This window comes from Gopherus evgoodei, chromosome 2 (genome assembly GCF_007399415.2).
Source record: "Gopherus evgoodei ecotype Sinaloan lineage chromosome 2, rGopEvg1_v1.p, whole genome shotgun sequence".
NCBI lineage: Eukaryota > Metazoa > Chordata > Testudines > Testudinidae > Gopherus > Gopherus evgoodei.
The window spans coordinates 29,134,213-29,152,984 of NC_044323.1; the positions used below are offsets into that span (position 1 = coordinate 29,134,213).

Below are 18,772 nucleotides of genomic sequence, written 5' to 3' on the forward strand. Positions count from 1 at the left end.
TTGTCAGAACTGAAATGTTTGTCTAGCAGTATTGCCCATTGGATTGATTTTGTATGTTTTCAAAGTTCAGCTGGTCTGAGCAGTCTTGCCTCAACTGGTAGACTTGGGCCTTGTCTAAACCACAAAGTTGCAGCGCTGGTGAGGGAGTTATAGCACTGCAACTTAGGAGGTGTACACATCTGCAGGGCATCACCAGCGCTGCAACTCCGTTTGCAGCGCTGGCCGTACACCCGTTGAAACTCGGGTGTAGAGGATCCAGCGCTGGATCAGGTGTAAACACTCACCAGCGTTTTTCTTGACCTCCGTGGAATAAACAGGTATCCCAGCAAACCAGAGGAAGCCTCTCTGGTAATCAAGCAGGTCTCCTTCCCCGCGGTTTGCAGGGGGGTTCGAGGAACGCGAGAGCAAACCGCAGGGAAGCAGGTCTCCTTCCCAGCGGTTTGCTCTGGTATTTTTTGAACCCCCGTGCAAGCAGATCTCCTTCCCCGCGGTGTGCTGTCGCGTTCCCCGAACCCCCCTGCAAACCACGGGGAAGGAGATCTGCTTGCACGGGGGTTCGGGGAACACCGGAGCAAACCGCTGGGAAGGAGACCTGCTTGCACGGGGGTTCGGGGAACACCGGAGCAAACTGCTGGGAAGGAGACCTGCTTGCAGAGGGGTTCGGGGAACACCGGAGCAAACCGCTGGGAAGGAGACCTGCTTGCACGGGAGTTCGGGGAACGCGAGAACAAACCGCGGGGAAGGAGACCTGCTTCCCCGCGATTTGCTCTCGGGTTCCCCTAACCCCCCTTGAAGCTGCCCAACAGCGCTGCAGTGTGGCCACATCTAACACCACTTGCAGTGCTGGTTGCTGTAAGTGTGACCACTCTGCAGCGCTGGCCCTATACAGCTGTACTAATACAGCTGTAACAACCAGCGCTGCAAAATTGTAGATGTAGACATACCTTTGGTCTTTCTTTTGTTAATAGCAAATAATGCCATTGTGGGGATTATTCTAAAGGCTACTCAATATCACTTTTAATATGTTGTCTGCTCTAGTGTCTGGAGCTGTGTGTCTGGGTGTGTAGTGTTGCCATCTTAGCGACTTTGTCACTAGATTTAGTGACTTTTTGGTTTCCCTAGCAAGAAAATAAGAGACCAGTGACAAATCTAGGGGCTTTCATTGCCAATTACAGTAACATTCAGAGAAAGAAATCACCAATATGTATAGTCACAAGCAGTTCAGTAGTGTTAATAAAATCCATTCCATGCTGCTCTTACTGCATTCTATTGCACACCAAGTCAATGTCATTATGTCTCAGGGTACGTCTACACTACGAGATTATTCAGATTTTTACATAAACCGGTTTTGTAAAACAGATTGTATAAAGTCGAGTTTACGTGGCCACACTAACCACATTAATTCGACGGTGTGCGTCCATGGTCCGAGGCTAGCGTCGATTTCTGGAGCATTGCACTGTGGGTAGCTATCCCGTAGCTATCCCATAGTTCCCGCAATCTCCCCCGCCCCTTGGAATTCTGGGTTGAGAGCCCAGTGCCTGATGGGGCAAAAATCATTGTCACGGGTGGTTCTGGGTACAGCCTCACCCCTCCCTTCGTGAAAGCAGCATTTTGTGCCTTTTTTTCTGGGTGAACTGTGCAAACGCCATAGCACAGCAAGCATGGACCCTGCTCGGATCAATACCGCAGTCGTGGACGTTGTAAACACCTCGCGCATTCTCGTGCAGTCTATGCTGAACAGGGACCTGCAAAGCCAGGCGAGGAGGAGGCGGCAGCGCGGCGACGAGAGTGATGAGGACATGGACATAGAATTATCTCAAACCACGGGCCCCTGCTCTTTGGAGATCCTGCTGGTAATGGGGCAGGTTCTAGCCATTGAACACCGATTTTGGGCCCAGGAAACAAGCACAGACTGGTGGGACCGCATAGTTTTCCAGGTGTGGGACGATTTGCAGTGGCTGTGAAACTTTTGCATGCGTAAGGGCACTTTCATGGAACTTTGTGACTTGCTTTCCTCTGGCCTGAAATGCCATAATACCAAGATGAGAGCAGCCCTCACAGTGGAGAAGCGAGTGGCAATAGCCCTGTGGAAGCTTGCAACGCCAGACAGCTACCGGTCAGTCGGGAATCAATTTGGAGTGGGAAAATCTACTGTAGGGGCTGCTGTGATGCAAGTAGCCAAAGCAATCATTAAGCTGCTGCCACGAAAGGTGGTGACTCTGAGAAACGTGCAGGTCATAGTGGATGGCTTTGCTGCAGTGGGATTCCCTAACTGTGGGGGGGGGCGATTTGGAACCCATATCCCTCTCTTGGCACCGGAGCACCAGGGCACCCAGTACGTAAACCGCAAGGGGTACTTTTCAATGGTGCTGCAAGCACTGGTGGATCACAAGGGACGTTTCACCAACACCCACGTGGGATGGCCAGGAAGGGTTCATGACGCTCGCGTCTTCAGAAGCACTGCTCTATTTAAACTGCTGCAGCAAGGGAATTACTTCCCAGACCAGAAAATAACAGTTGGGGATGTTGAAATGCCTATAGCTATCCTGGGGGACCTAGCCTACCCCTTGATGCCATGGCTCATGAAGCCATACACAGGCAGCCTGGACAGTGGTCAGGAGCTGTTCAACTACAGGCTGAGCAAGTGCAGGATGGTGGTAGAATGTGCATTTGGCCGTTTAAAGGCGCGCTGGCACACATTTACTTACTCACTCAGACCTCAGCCAAACCAATGTCCCCTTTTTTTATTGCTGCTTGCTGTGTGCTCCACAATCTCTGTGAGAGTATGGCGGGGTGGGAGGCTGAGGCAAATCACCTGGCCGCTGATTACGCGCAGCCAGACACCAGGGCGATTAGAAGAGTGCACCACAAAGCGGTGCGCATCAGAAGCTTTGAAAACGAGTTTCATCACGAGCCAGGGTATGGTGTGACTGCTGTTTGTTTCCGCTTCATGACCCCCCCCCCTTTATTGACTCCTTCCCTGTAAGCAACCCATCCTCCCGCTTTGATAACAGCTTGCTTAAGGAAATAAAGTCACTATTGTTTAAAAATCATGTATTCTTTATTAAATTGATTATAAAAAGAGGCAGAGAACTGACAAGGTATCCCGGGTGTGGTTTGGGAGGAGGGTAGGAGGGAAGGAAAAGGCCATTAAACACATTTCAATGTAATGACAGCCTTTTGGTTGGACTGTCCACGGGGGTGGAGTGGGCGGGTGCACGAAGCCTTCCCCCACGCGTTCTTACACATCTGGGTGAGGAAGATATGGAACATGGTGAGGGGTGGAGGTGGTTACACAGGGGCTGCAGCGGCACTCTGTGACCCCGCTGCTCTTACTGAAGCTCCACCAGATGTCGGAGGATGTCAGTTTGATCACGCAGCAGCTCCAGCGTTGCATCCCGCCACCTCTCATCTCGAGCATCTCTCCTATCCTCACGTTGGTCCCTCCTGTCCTCACATTCACTGGCATCTTTCCTGTACTTGCTACTACGTTCTTCCACTTATTCAGATGAGCTCTTCCATTGCGGGTTACTTCCATGATTTCCAAGAACATTTCGTCTCCTGTCTCTTTTCCTCCACCTTATCTGAGGCTAGCCTTCGGGGTGGAGTAGGGAGGTTTGAAAAATGTGCAGCTGCATGAGGGAGGGAAAAAAGGGAGAGAAGTATTCAAAAAGATACATTTTACAGAACAATGGTTATACTCTTTCACAGTGAACAACACTATTCACCTTACATAGCACATGTGATTTCACTAAAAGGTCGAATTTTGCATCTTAATATTGAGTGCCTGCAGCTCTGGTGTTACAGATCTCACAGACGCAGGTACGGGCATCAGAATTCAGCTTGCATGCGGCCATGGTAAGCCATTGTCTTTAGGCTTCTCCAGCCTTCATATACGCAGTGCCCTCTGGTGCTGCTTTTCTGTTACCATGCAGCAGCAGAAGCCAACCCCCCCTCCCCTCCAATTCTCTAGGATGATTGCTTTACCCCTCCCCCCACAACATGGCTGGTATCATGGAAGATCACTGCTAATCACCCCACACACACAAACCCGTGGCTGGTAGCTGGGAAGATTCCTGCTAGCCAAACACAAAAAAGCTCAGCGCTATCCTTCCTCCCCTCCCCGCTCTTGGCTATGTGCAAAGAAGGATTTCTTTTATGCAACAGCCCAGTAGGAAAATGGCCATCTCTGTCCCCTTAATTAAATTCCTGAATTTCAACCAGGTTACCATGAACGATACCACTCTGCTGAGGATAACAGAGTGAGATAAAGAACGGATGTTTCTTGAATGCCAGCAATCACTGGGACCATACGCAGCTATGCTTTGTCATGCAATGATACCCCATACATACATGTATGGCGTAGTAAAGTTTCCTACCATGGTGGACAGAACAAGGCTGCCTTGCCCAGAAACCTTCTGCAAAGGCTTTTGGAGTACCTCCAGGAGCGCTTCATGGAGATGTCCCTGGAGGATTTCTGCTCCATCGCCAGACATATTAACAAACTTTTCCAGTAATTTTACTGGCCGCGAATGCACCCCAAGCCCTCATGGCAAATCAATCATTAAACGCTTGCTTTTAAACCATGTTTTATATTTACAAAGGTACACTCGCCAGAGGTCGCTTCCATGGCTTCACTGTCTGGGCTAGTGGCTTGGGAGGGCTGGGAGGGTAATTCCGTCTGGGTCACACAAAGCTCCTGGCTGTTGGGGCTAACGGAGTGCTGTGAGCTCTCTGCAAGGTCGTCTTCCTCTTCCGCCTCCTCCTCCTCATCTTCCCCCTCCGCAGAATCCTCAGCCATGGTTGAGATTACAACCCCCACCTCGGAATCCATGGACAGGGGTGGGGTAGTGGTGGCGCAGCCCCCTAAAATTGCATGCAGCTCAGCGTAGAAGCAGCATATTTTCGGCTCTTACCTAGACCTTCCGTTTGCTGCTTTGGTTTTCTGGTAGGTTTGTCTGAGCTCCTTAACTTTCACTCTGCACTGCACTGAGTCCCTGGTGTGGCCTTTTTTCCATCATAGCCTTGGAAATTTTTTCAAATATTTTTTCATTTCGTCTCTTGGAACGGAGTTCTGTTATCATTGAATCCTCTCCCCATATAGCGATCGGATCCAGTACCTCCCATGCGGTCCATGCTGGAGCTCTTTTTCAGTTCTCAGGAGACTGCATTGCTACCTGTGCTGATGAGCTCTGCGTGGTCACCTGTGCTGATCAGAGCTCCATGCTGGCCAACAGGAAATGAAATTCAAAAGTTTGCGATGCTTTTCCTGTCTACCTGGCCAGTGCATCTGAGTTCAGATTGCTGTCCAGAGCAGTCACGGTGGTGCACTGTGGGATACCGCCCGGAGGCCAATACCATCGATTTGCGGCCACACTAACCCTAATCTGATATGGTAATACTGATTTTAGTGCTGCTACTCTCATTGGGGAGGAGTACAGAAACCGATTTAAAGAGCCCTTTATATCGATATAAAGGGCCTCATAGTGTGGATGGGTGCGGCGTTAAATCAGTTTAACGCTGCTAAAATAGTTTTAAACGCGTAGTGTAGACTAGGCCTCAGTTAAGCATGTCCTTGGAAGGAATCACATTCCAGAGCTTCTTGGGCAGAGATCACTATAACCTGCAGGTGAAGAAAAGTTTGTGGAGGCTAATTAAATACTTTGCTAAAACAGGGTGTACTTTGGGGGGAGCAACACATGAGCCAGGGCTTGTTTACCCAAATGTGTTCTTTCTTGCTGCTCCGTAGTATGTAGCACACCTTGTGATGCAGGGAAAGATGGCTAATGAAGCGGGCTGGGGCGGGGGAGGCAGGTTAGCCAGCAGGGGGAGCTACACGGATGGAAGGGAGGGGTGGGATGAGACAGGGCACCATTCTTCCAGGAATGAAGCCCTTATTACAAGATCAAAGGTGAAGCTAGCTTGATTTCGGTTCCCCTTTACTCCTTCCCCTGGCTTGGCCTGGGGTTAGCTGCCCAGCTGTTTTCAGAAATGAAAACCTAGCAGCTGGGTGGGGGAAAGGAGTCCAGCTAGCAGATTTTTGTTTTTCAATCTACTTTCTTGGCTCCCTGCAGCGCTGAGCTCAGACCATGTGAATGCCCTCTTTCCCCCTGGTTCTGAGCTCTCCCTTTCACTAATCTGCTCAAATCTAGGCTGGCAAGAAAGGGAGGCTCAGCTGAAATGAACCAACCCCAGCTAGCCTGGGCTGTAGTATAGAGAGTCCCCTTCCCAATGAGCAGAGGGCTGCAGTTTCCTTCCCAATGAGCAGAGAGCACCTTCCTGATGATGACCGTGTACTGTTGTACAGGGACTCCCCACTTAACTTTGTAGTTACGTTCCTGGAAAATGCGACGTTAAGCGAATCCAATTTCCCTATAAGAATTCATGTAAATGAGGAGGTTAGGTTCTAGAGAATTTCTTTTCGCCAGACAAAAGTCAGTCTCTCTCTTCCTGGTGTGTGTGTGTGTGTGTGCGCGTGTACACACACACACACACGTACACACACAGTATAAATTTTAAACAATTTAATACTGATACATACACAGTGATGATTTTGAAGCTTGGTTGAGGTGGAGGAGTCGAAGGATGGGATATTTCCCAGGGAATGCGCTACTGCTGAATGAACTGGCAGTAGACTGAGCCCTCAAGGGTTAACTCTCTCAACACTCTACAAGGCAGCAGAAAAGGAGGAAGGGCAGACAGACACACACACACACCCTGCATGTGTGAGGGGAAAAAATGCACATTTCCCTTTTAAGTAGCTGACCCCAGGATTAAATACACTGCTGTGGTAATTAAATCAGCTTGCCGAAACCTAAAATGGCAGCTACTGCCTAGAAGCTAGCTACCTTTCTCCATCATGTCTTTCCCCACCCCGCTCTATGGAAGATGGGGTAAGCAGGGTGCAGGGGTGAGGGGAAGACACCCTGACAGCCCCATTCTTCCTCCCTCCCCCTGTGCAGCAGAGCAGTCTCTGGGAGCAGCTCCAAGGCAGAGGGCGGGAGCAGCACATGGCAGCAGGGAGAGGGAGAGCTGCTGCACAGGGAATTTAGGGGAGTGGGGAGCTGAAGAGGGGCTGCTGGTCCACCCTGGTTCCATCCACCCACCAGCTAGCTGCAACAGGCTGCTCTTCCTGCAAGCAGTGGACAAAACAGGTGGCTACCAAACAATGTTAGAAGGGAGCATTTCACACCTTTAAACGAGCATGTTTCCTAATTGATCAGCAACTTAACATCCAAACAACATTAACCAGGACGACTTTAAGTTAGGAGTTCCTGTAGTTGGTTCTAGTGTGCTACAGAATGTAATAAGAAGAGCATGGAATGGATTTTATTAACACAATTGAGCTGCTCGTGAATGATTTTGTGACTATACTCACCTGGGGGTGGGTGTGTAAATTCTCTGAATTCTCTGGAAATGTTTTGTTTGACATTTTTGACTCCTTTTGAATGCTTAAACAGCTATATCTAGCGACTTTTCAGAGTTTGTCTGGTGACTTCCTGCATTGTGAAGTAGCTGGTCACTTTACCCTCCCCTTTTTTGTTTTGATTTGTACTGAGACCCCTTTAAGTTTTTTAAGTGACTTGCTTTACAGAGTTTATAGGCAACCTGAATAACAGCCTTTGAACTATAAAGATATCAACTTAACTCAGTTTTCTATTTGAAACAGTCAACTAATATTAAAATTGTATTAAAATTTATTATAACTGGGAAAAATGGCAGAGGAGCTTTGTGTGCTCAAGGCATATGAAAGCCCTTTGCATATAGTTGCTTTCTAGGTATGGCCATTGGTTTTCCATTGTTCCGTTAAAGACTCCTTTGCATACAGGAAAGAGAAGAATGTGGGTAGTGAACTTTTTAAAAAATAATTTGATACATAGGCGTCGACTCCGTGGGTGCTCCGAGGTTGGAGCACCCATGGAGAAAAATTGGTGGGTGATCTTCACCCACCAGCAACTCCCCATCCCAGCTCACCTCTGCTCCACCTCCTCCCCTGAGTGTGCCGCTGAGTCCTGCTTCTCCCCCCTCCCTCCCAAAGGTTGCTCCGTGAAACAGCTGTTTCGTGCTGCAGGCCTGGGAGGGAGAGGGAAAAATTGGTGCCTGTGATTTGATATACTAACTGACTAGATTTTAATCTGTTATTTTTACTTAATAGTAGGTTGTTCTTAAGATCCACCTTGTAGTCTCTCATTCCCTCTCTTTTCTCTGTAATACTGAAACTGATAAAACTATAGAAATTGTGAGTTTGCTTATGGTTTCACACTTCATGTTAATTTGACTTTTTTCTGGGAGGTCTTTTTAAAGAGACATGGTCAGCTTGAATTTTTAAAAAATGGATGATTTTCTGTTGAAGTTTCTCACAACACCTTTTTGGATGATATTCCTTGAAACTTTAAGCATTTTTAAAGCTTAAATATTTTTCTGATCTTATGTGTTTTAAAGGGTTTTTAGTAAGGGAGAAGCAACTGCTTGAGTATATGGGAGAAGAAGGTGAAATTGACCAGCATCAAGTGCTGTCAGATTCACAAACTTCAGCACTCAAACAGTGTATGTCTACAGAAGCTTTGTGCCCATGAGTATTAACCTCAGTTATAAATCCACAATGGATAGGAAACTTGCTGTCAAGATAGAAAGCAAATAGATCTTGGTAACAATTAACTATTGATGGCCCAGTATTACACAGCTATTCTGAAACTTCAGTTTCGTGGTAGAAGTAATGAGAAAATGACCATTCCTATCTATCATGTATTTTTGAAGGCAAGGGAACTAGCAGTGCTGCCTCCAGGATGAGGAGCTTGGGGGCAGGAAGGAGCGCTGGGTTTGGAGGGGGCTCAGGGCTGGGGCAGGGGATTGGGGCATGAGCTTACCTCAAGCAGCCCCCTGTCAGCAGCACAGCAGGTCTGGCTTCTAGGAAGGGGTGCACAAGTGGCTCCACAGTCCCTGGACAATGGGAGTGTGGAGCCGGTGCCTGTGCCGCTGGGGGGAGCCACTCTCCCCCACCTAGGAGCCAAACCCACTGCTGGCCACTTCATGCTGGTGGGAGGGAAGGGAGGTGGCAGTATATGTGAAAGAGTGTAGAATCAAATGAAGCAAAAAATCTTAAATGAATCAAACTGTACCATAGAATCTCTGTGGGTAGAAATTCCATGCTCTAATAAGAATATAGCGGTAGGGATATATTACTGACCACCTGACCAGGATGGTGATAGTGACTCTGAAATGCTCAGGGAGATTAGAGAGGCTGTTTAAAATAAAAAAAACTTAATAATAATGGGGAATTTCAGTTCTTGCCATATTGACTGGGTACATGTCACCTCAGGATGGGTTGCAGAGGTAAAGTTTCTTGATATCTTAAATGACTGCTTTGTGGAGCAGCTGGTCCTGGAACCCACAAGAGGAGAGGCAGTTCTTGATTTAGTCCTAAGTGGAGCACAGGATCTGGTCCAAGAGGTGACTATAGCTTCACTGCTTGGTAATAGTGACAGTAATATAACTAAATATAATATCCCTGTGGCAGGAAAACACCATAGCAGCCCAACACTGTAGCATTTAATTTCAGAAAGGGGAACTACATAAAAAATGAGGTTAGTTAAACAGAAATTAAAGGGTACAGTACCAAAAGTGAAGTCTCTGCAAGCTGTGTGGAAACTTTTTAAAGACCATAACGGAGGCTCAACTTAAGTATATTTCCCAAATTAAAAAAACATAGTAAGAGAACCAAAAAAGAGCTACACAACAAAGTAAAAGAAGCAATGAGGCAAAAAGGCATCCTTTAAAAAGTGGAAGTTAAATCCTAGTGAGAAAAATAGAAAGGAGCATAAACACTGGCAAATGAAAAGTAAAAATATACTTAAGGCCAAAAAAGAATTTGAGGAACAGTTAGCCAAAGATGCAAAGTAATAGCAAAATTTTTAAGTACATCAGAAGCAGGGGCCACTGAACAATCGAGGTGCTAAAGGAGCACTCAAGGACGTTAAGGCCATTGCAGAGAAGCTAAATGAATTCTTTGCATTGTTCTTCACAACTAAGGATGTGAAGGAGATTCCCACACCTGAGCCATTCTTTTTAAGTGACAGATCTGAGGAACTGTCCCAAGTTGAGGTATCATTAGAGGAGGTTTTGGAACAAATTTGATAAATTAAACAGCAATAAGTCACCAGGATCAGATGGTATTCACCCAAGAGTTCTGAAGGAACTCAAAAGTGAAATTGCAGAACTACTAACTGTAGTCTGTAACCCATCATTTAAATCGGCTTCTGTACCAGATGACTGAAGGATATCTAAAATAACACCAATTTTTAAAAAGGGCTCCAGAGATGCTCCCAGCAATTACAGGCCTGTAAGCCTGACTTCAGTACTGGGCAAACTGGCTGAAACTATCATAAAGAACAGTATTGTCAGACATATAAATGAACATAATTTGTTGAGGAAGAATCAACATGGTTCTAGTAAAGGGAAATCATGCCTCAGCAATCTACTAGAATTCTTTGAGGGGGTCAAAAAGCATGTGCACCAAGGAGATCCAGTAAATGTAGTGTACTTACATTTTCAGAAAGCTTTTGACAAGGTCCCTTACCAAAGACTCTTATGCAAAGTAAGCTGCCACGGGATAAGAGGAAAGGTGCTCTCATGGATTGGTGACTGGTTAAAAGATAGGAAACAAAGGGTAAGTATAAATAGCCAGTTTTCAGAATGGAGAGAGGTAAATAGTGGTGTCCCTCAGGGTTCTGTTCTGGGACCAGTTCTATTCAACATATTCATAAATGATTTGGAAAAAGGAGTAAACAGTGAGGTGGCAAAATTTGCAAATGATACAAAATTACTAAAGATAGTTAAGAGGCAGGCAGACTGCAAAGAGCTACAAAAGGATCTCTCAAAACTGGGTGACTGGGCAACAAAATGGCAGATGAAATTGAATGTTGATAAATACAAAGTAATGCACTTTGGAAAACATAATCCCAGCTATACAGATAAAATGATGGGGTCTAAATTAGCTGTTACCACTCATGAAAGAGATTTTGGAGCCATTGTGGATCATTCTCTGAAAACATCCACTCAATGTGCAGCGGCAGTCAAAAAAGTGAACAGAATGCTGGGAATAATTAAGAGGATAGAAAATAGGACGGAAAATATCATGTTGCTGCTATATAAATCCATGGTACGGCCACTTCTTGAATACTGTGTGTAGATGTGGTTGCCCCATCTCAACAAAGATGTGTTGGAATTGGGAAAGGTTCAGAAAAGGGCAACAAAAATGATTGGAGGATGGAACAGCTTCCATATGAGGAGAGAGTAATAAGACTAGGACTTTTCAGCTTGGAAAAGAGACAGCTACGGGGAGATATGATTGAGGTCTATAAAATCATGACTGGTGTAGAGAAAGTAGATAAGGAAGTGTTGTTTACTACTTCTCATAACACAAGAACTAAGGGTCACCAAATGAAATTAATAGGCAGCAGGTTTAAAAGAAAAGGAAGTATTTCTTGACACAACACACAGTCAACCTGTGGAACTCCTTGCCAGAGAATGTTGTGAAGGCCAGGACCATAACTGAGTTCAAAAAGGAACTAGATAAATTCATGGAGGATAGATCCATCAATGGCTATTAGCCAGGATGGGCAGGAATGATGTCCCTAGCCTGTTTGCCAGAAGCGGGAAATGAACAATGGGGATGGATGACTTGATTTCCTGATCTGTTCATTCCCTCTGGGGCCCCTGGCACTGGCCACTGTCTGAAAACAGGATACTGGGCTAGATGGACCTTTGGTCTGACACAGTAGGGCCATTCTTATGTTCTTCTGGGGCGCAGCGCAGTGTCAAAACAGGTAGGGATTAGCCTGCCTTAGCTGGGCAGCACCACCAATGGGACTTCTAACAGCCCGGTTGGCGGTGGTGACCAGAGCTACCATAACCCAGTGCCTTACATTCTGTGACCCAGTACTGGATTGCAATCCACAGTTTGAAAACCACTGCCCTAGGGTGAATCAGGAATGTATAGTGAAAGGAGGCTGTTGTCTCAAGGACCCCCACCTCAAAGTTGGAAGAAGTATAGGAATGAGTCAGGGGGACTGCAGGAAAAGAAAGGGATGGCATTGTGAAGGCAATTGAACTCACCCTGGGGAATTGGATTTTATCCCTGATTCTCCCAAAAAGTTCCTATGTGACACTGGAGACACTGCATAAACTGAACTTTTTACAGGTGGCTGCTAATTGTTTTCCTTATTTTATGGGAGAAAAACTTGAGATGTGAATATTCAGCACCTCTGCAAATCTGCTAACGCAACTACCATTGAAGTCATGAGAGCTGAGCTTTAACAGTATAAAGCTAAAACATTAACTATTCTGGAAAAGCAAAAAAAAATTACGAACACTCAACAATTTCGGCTTTCATTTTCTTTGCATCAGTTCCCTATCTGTAAAATACCATCTTACCTCACATAAGGGAAATTAACAGTTCTTCTTGGAGTGCTTGCTCATATTGATTCCAATTAGGTGTGTGCGCGCTGCGTGCACGATCATCAGAAGATTTTTACTCTAGCAGCACTTGGTGGGTTGGCTGAGGCGCCCCCTGGAGTGGCACCTTTATGGCGCTGGATATATGCCCTGACCGACCCAGTGCCCCCTCAGTTCCTTCTTTCCTCCCGTGACGGTTGTTGGAACTGTGCAGCGCGGCATAGCTGATCTCCACTTCCCTAGCTCTTTGCTCGTTTTACCTGTAGATAGTTGTTATAGTGTGGTTGTAGCTAATAGTAGTTTCTGTAGTTAGTGTATATAGTTCTGTATTTACTGCATTTTATTTAAACTATGCAGTGAATAAGACTAAACATTGAATGTTTGTGGAGTAGGGAGCGAGAGCTGTTGAGCTACTCTTTCAGTAAGCACCATCTCATTTGTCAATGAATAAAGTAGGAATCTGGTGTTTAAATAGTACATGATCATGTAATTAAAGCCTGTTTTTATAGTGCATATACAGAAAAAGGATGAATTAAGGTTATCTGCACAACCTTAATTCTGGCATTTCCTAATTTCTGAGTGGATGACTTCTTAGATTTTTTTTTTTAAATGTAACTTATTCAGGGGAGAAAAGAAGTCTGTTTTCTTCTTTTTCAGTGAACTTGAAAGTTTAGATCCCTAGAAATTGTGTACTGAAAGACTAAACATGTATAGCAAATGCTAATAATGTACAGTATTACCTTACACAATCATTTGCAAATAACAAAACTACTTGGCAAATAAGGAGACTGCTTGCAACAAGGAGACCTCTAGGAGAGGGGTAAACATTTCCTTTTCCATAGAAAGTGATATTCATTAGTAGAAATTCCACTTGGGTAATTCATGAGACGAATTGAACAGAAAAGCCTTTAATGGTTCACAGACAGTATTCTCTAGTATTCTTGCATGTGCAAATTAGATTTTCTCTTTTTGTTCTCCAAATCACTAATTTGATTAGTGAGAATTTTTCCTTGTGGAATAAGGCACTTCACTTTTGACTGGAAAATGTATTAGAACTTTTTTGCTCTTCCCATCCCAGTCTTTGCAAAAAAATTCCTTACTAAGGTCAATCAATACTTGTCAGATTCTTCTTAGTGTTGCTTCTCAAATGTGAGAAACAGCTTGAGAGATTTGTTTCCCTCCCTGAAGGGATGTCTTCACTAGGAAAAAGTGTTTTTACTTTGCATTAGCTAACATGAGTTAAAGTCCTAATGAAGACAAGACAGTTGTAGTTTTAATGGGAGTTGGCAGGTCAAGGTAAACCCTAAGCTTTTGCATAGTCTCCTCCTTTTCCATAAATTGGAAGTCTGACTAAAAATCTGGGTATTACTTAACTCTCTAAACAATGTTAATACAGCAACACTCTAAACTTGGTTCCCTGAAGTTCCTTTTTTCTGTTCCATACATAATAGCGCATTTCCTTATCTGTCTTGTGACTATACAGAATCCAGCTTGGTCAATCAGGTGAAATGAGGAATGGGCACTGTTTTTGTTTGTTTTTTTTTGTTTTTGTAAAGAAAATTTTGGAGCCTCCAGACTGCAAATGTCATTTATCCTTTTTCTGGATATAAACTGGCTGTGGATGGAAACACTATGTTGACAGGACTACTTACTTTGGAAAACGTGTAGTACTTTTTTATCATGCTTATCTACACTTCCAGCTGATTAGCTTTCCAAGCCTTTAAGCTTATTTCTTGTTGACTGTTATCATTTTCTTAAGAGGTTTGATCGTTGTTTGGAACATTGGGTGGAGGGTAGGTGGAATAAAGAGTTGGTTTATGCATCCTTGAAAAACAGAGGAGTCCTCTTTTCAGGGCCTATTCTAACTGGCTTTAATCATAAAGCATGCTCTGGTTTTGAAATCAGTAGACCCTGAGCATGTATGTACTTTGGAAACAACCAGGACCACCACAAAGTCTTCCCCTTCCCCTACCACCAAATAGATCAGTATGGAATCTTGCACTGGCTTTAGGAAGAATTTTAGAGAGAGAGAGACCATTGAGTCCAACACCCTGCCTTCACTAGAGGACCAAGTATTGATTTTTTGGCCGACATCCCTGGATGGCCCCTTCAAGGATTGAACTCACAACCCTTGGTTTAGCAGGCTAATGGTCAAACCACTGAGCTATCCCTCCCCCAATTAAATATCTGGTTAACTGTGCAATACCTATCTGAAGAGCACAGAATAATTTAAACTAGCTAGTAATGACTTGGAAACAATATGTGGAACAAAAGTAAATGGGATACTGTTTCAATAATTTGACCATAATGACACTAATAGTCTCCCTTTGAAGAATGTAATTTCAAATAAACTTCACTCTTGATGAGAACAGATTAATACATTTTTAAACTATCAGTTTGTGTTGTTCAACAAAAAGGATTAGCATTTTCTTTGGAAAAAAAGATGGAAATTAAGATTTTGGTTACACCTGGTATTTCTAAGCCTATTAGTGACAGTCTTGGTAAGAGTGACTTTAAAAAAAAAAACACATTGGGGAGTGTATGTAAGGTTCTCTACCTGGATGCTATAGATTGCAAGACCTAGATTTTAATATTATTATCATTATGAATCTCTTCCGTCTTTCAGACCCTTCCTTCGCCCCCTCCCAAAAAAAAAGTAAGTAAAATGAGACAGCATTTGTTATAGCTGTCCTGACTACAAGCAGTGAAAGATGTCAACAGTCCTCATTGCTGTATAAACCTCAATCGCTTGGTTATATTTCTCTGCAACTGGACGTATGCCTAGTTCTTTTAGGGTGGAGGCTTTTAAGTTTTTAGATAAACATCTTGTAATTCTTCACTGTAATCTGTTCTTGCACCCTGGCTTTCCTAGGCCTTGGCTACACTGGCGCTTTACAGCGCTGCAACTTTCTCGCTCAAGGGTGTGCAAAAACACACCCCTGAGCGCAGCAAGTTACAGCGCTGCAAAGCGCCAGTGTAAACCGCACCCCAGTGTAAACAGTGCAGGCTAATCCCCACGGGGAGGTGGAGTACATGCAGCACTGGGAGAGCTCTCTCCCAGCTCTGGCACCGCGACCACACTCGCACTTCAAAGTGCTGCCACGGCAGTGCTTTGGAGTTTCGAGTGTAGCCAAGCCCCTAGTCTCTTTGGGAATATCATCAGCAGATCAATTTATGAAGTGGAAGGCAGTTTATAAAGTGGCAAATCTCCTACATTCTCTCATTTTTGTAAACTAAGTAATTCTGGAATGATGGAAGATGTATCAGTAGAACTATTTATCGGTATGCTTTTTCTCCTCTCTTGGTGGTTTGAATACTTGCTTGTCTTGACGTTGTTGCTCTTCAGGGAATTGATTTGGGAAGTATCTTGATTGCTGGCAAAGAGAAGATAGGCAGTGGTTATTGGTATAATGGAGGTGGCTAACAGTGTTTTTGCTTCTTCCTTGTGTGTGGAAGGAGTTATGACAGTTGTAAGGGATTCTTTCCAAGGATGATGTAGTCTACTCCATCAGTTTCAGTGAGGAGTAAGTAATCCTACCTTCTTCAAATAGCTTCCCTGTGGGTACTCCACTCCAAGTATGTATGTGCCTCTCAAGCCCTTGATTGGACATTTCTCGCTAGCAGTTTCTGTTCAGCCTGCAGATGCACCCTATGTCTCCTCGTGGCAGACACAAGCTATATGGCAGTCAGCAGGCAAACTTCCCTCTGTTCTTTCTCTACTGCCTTGCCCTGAGGCAGAACCTTAACACATCCCCCTAGAGTATACTCTGACTTCTTTTCTTTTACAGTTCGATAGTTTTAAACAAATAGAGAAGTATCAACCCTCACTAGTTACCTGCAGAAATGGGAGAAATTCGTCCGTTGGCCCGGTTGTTGCTATCTCAGGGCTGAATTAGTTCTCCTTTCCCTCATCCTAGATTAACTGCTGGATCTGAAGACATCCAGGCTATCTATCAGTTTGGTCAAGTTACACATAGCTGCAGTTTCAGCTTTTCATTCCCCGTCAAGGGATTCTTTGTTTTTGCTCACATGGTATTGTCCAAGTTTATTAAGGGTCCAACTAATCTTTTCAACCCATATTAGACACTCCACCCCACCTTGGGACCTCAACCTGGTTCTCAGCTATCTTTTAAGACCTCCATTTGAACCAATGGTGACATGCTCCCTACTTCATTTTTCTGTGAAGACAGCCTTCTTAGTTGCTATTATGTCATTCCATAGGGTCATGGAGATTGGAACCTTAATGGCAGATCTCCCCCTCTTTTACAGTGTTCTTTAACAATAGTCTCTTTATATCCACATACTAGGTTCTTACCAAAGATGTAATTGGATTTTCATCTTAACCAGTCTATCCATCTGCCAGGTTCTTTTCAGAAACCTCATAGTTCTTAACACACATCCTGTTTTCATACCTTGGATGTTAGAAGGATCTTGGTTGTCTGCCTGTATAGGACTAAGCAGTTAGGAGATTGCCTAGCTCCTTCTTATCCTTAACAGGTCTGGCGAAGGCTCCTATTTCTACTCAGACTTTCTAAATGGATATAGCATTGTATTTCTACGTGTTATGAATCTGTAGGTACTCACCTTCTCTAGGGGTGAGAGCACATTCAAGCAGATTGCAGGCAACATCTACTGCATTTTTAAAGAAAGTTCCAGTATCTGAGATATGTAGAGCCACTACCTGGACCTCTAGTCCATACATTTGCAAAGCATTACATCTTGCGCCATGCCATCAGATCTGATGCGGCACTTGGCTCTGTAGTACAGTCCTCAGCTTCAGAACAGGATCTAGAACCACCTTCTCCTAGGGATACTGCTTAAAAATCATTCAAAATGGAGCACCTATAGGGACACAGTTTGAAGAAGGAGGGAATGTTACTTACTGTGTGCAGTAACTTACTCCTGGGGGAATGTTGCACAAAAAAATTTAAATTCTGTGCACAATATCTTAAAATTCTGCAAATTTTATTTGTCAAAATAACACCACATAATTCAGTTATTTTGGTAATTTATTTCAAAATACCTGTCAGCAAGTACATCTGAGAGAGACCGAATTTCCTCCAGGAAGCCCCTATGACAACCCAGTTCCTGTTTCAGAGCCCAGGGATCCAGAGGGAGAAACAGCCTTATGCTGGGTCCCAGGCTTGTATGGAGTTTCCTGTGTGCCACCATCTCCTTCTTTCAAGGTGTGCTGGGAACTGCAGTTGTTGGGAACCCTTCAGCTCCCTCCCCACAGCAATGTCTTCTATGTGCGAGCTGGGCTCTGCCAGGTCCAGCAGCCCTTAGTGGTGGCCGGTAACTCTGTAGCTCATTTCTATAGGGGAAAGGAAATTTTGTGCTCACAACATTAATTTCTGCAAAATTCTGCATTGCGCAGTGGCACAGAATTCCTCTAGGAGTAATAACTGTAGTTCTTCAAGATGTGTGCCTTTGTGGGTGCTCCACTAGCTGCTCTTCTTCCCCTCTGCTTCAGATGTTCGCTAGGTTATGACTGGGTAGAGAAGGAACCTACTGTGATTCACCCATGCACGTCTAGATAGCTTTGGTGTCTTCCACAAAGAGACATAGGGCGCATGCACAGGCTGAACGGACATTGCTAGCTAGCAGTCTCTGATCAAGGACCTGAGAGGTACATGTACACCTGAAGTGGAGCACCCATAGGTCCACGTATCTTGAAGAAAATTTCCTTTCAACCTTTATTTTTAAACCCATGGTAAGGTTCTAAATACTCAAAATAACTAAATGAGGTTCAAAACAGTAGTAAAGCAACCTATCTTGCCAGTGATGCAAATGATGTTGCTTTTTAGCAAGGTAGTTACTGTCAATGCTAAACTCAGGAAGGTCTAACAATTTGAAAATACATTTCACAATTGATGTATCATGAGAAATGTTGCTTTATTTTAAGCATCCACAGTGTTGTAATGAGATACAGTTGTACTTGAATGCTGACATTAGTTTTACTGAAGTAGATGGTGTTTGCTGGCAGAAGGCTCAGACTAGAAATTAACTCATGTTGGGTAACGTTGTAGATATAGAAGTTCGTAAGCAAAAATAAATCTACTGTTGCTAAGTGAGTGTATGGGGAAAATGCTTTTCTCATAAACAAATTCTCAGACTTTTCTAATAGCCCTTCAGCAAAAACTGCTGAGGCTTTTAAAGGTTGAAATTTGCTCCTTAATGTGGACTGATTCCATGCAAGTGCTTGTTCCAAAGGAAACTTTCTGATTACATTGTTAACGTTTTAAAATTGTGTATTGAGCGTATTCAATAGACTTCTCGGCCTTCTGGCTAAGAGAGGTGAAAACATTAATCTAAATTA

At 44.3% G+C, this 18,772-nt stretch overlaps 1 protein-coding gene across 5 annotated transcripts in view; it reads left to right on the forward strand.

The window, feature by feature from the left end:
• The window catches only part of EPC1 (enhancer of polycomb homolog 1), a 113,948-nt gene that overhangs the window by 47,383 nt on the left and 47,793 nt on the right, over positions 1-18,772 (forward strand). The window lies entirely within an intron of this gene.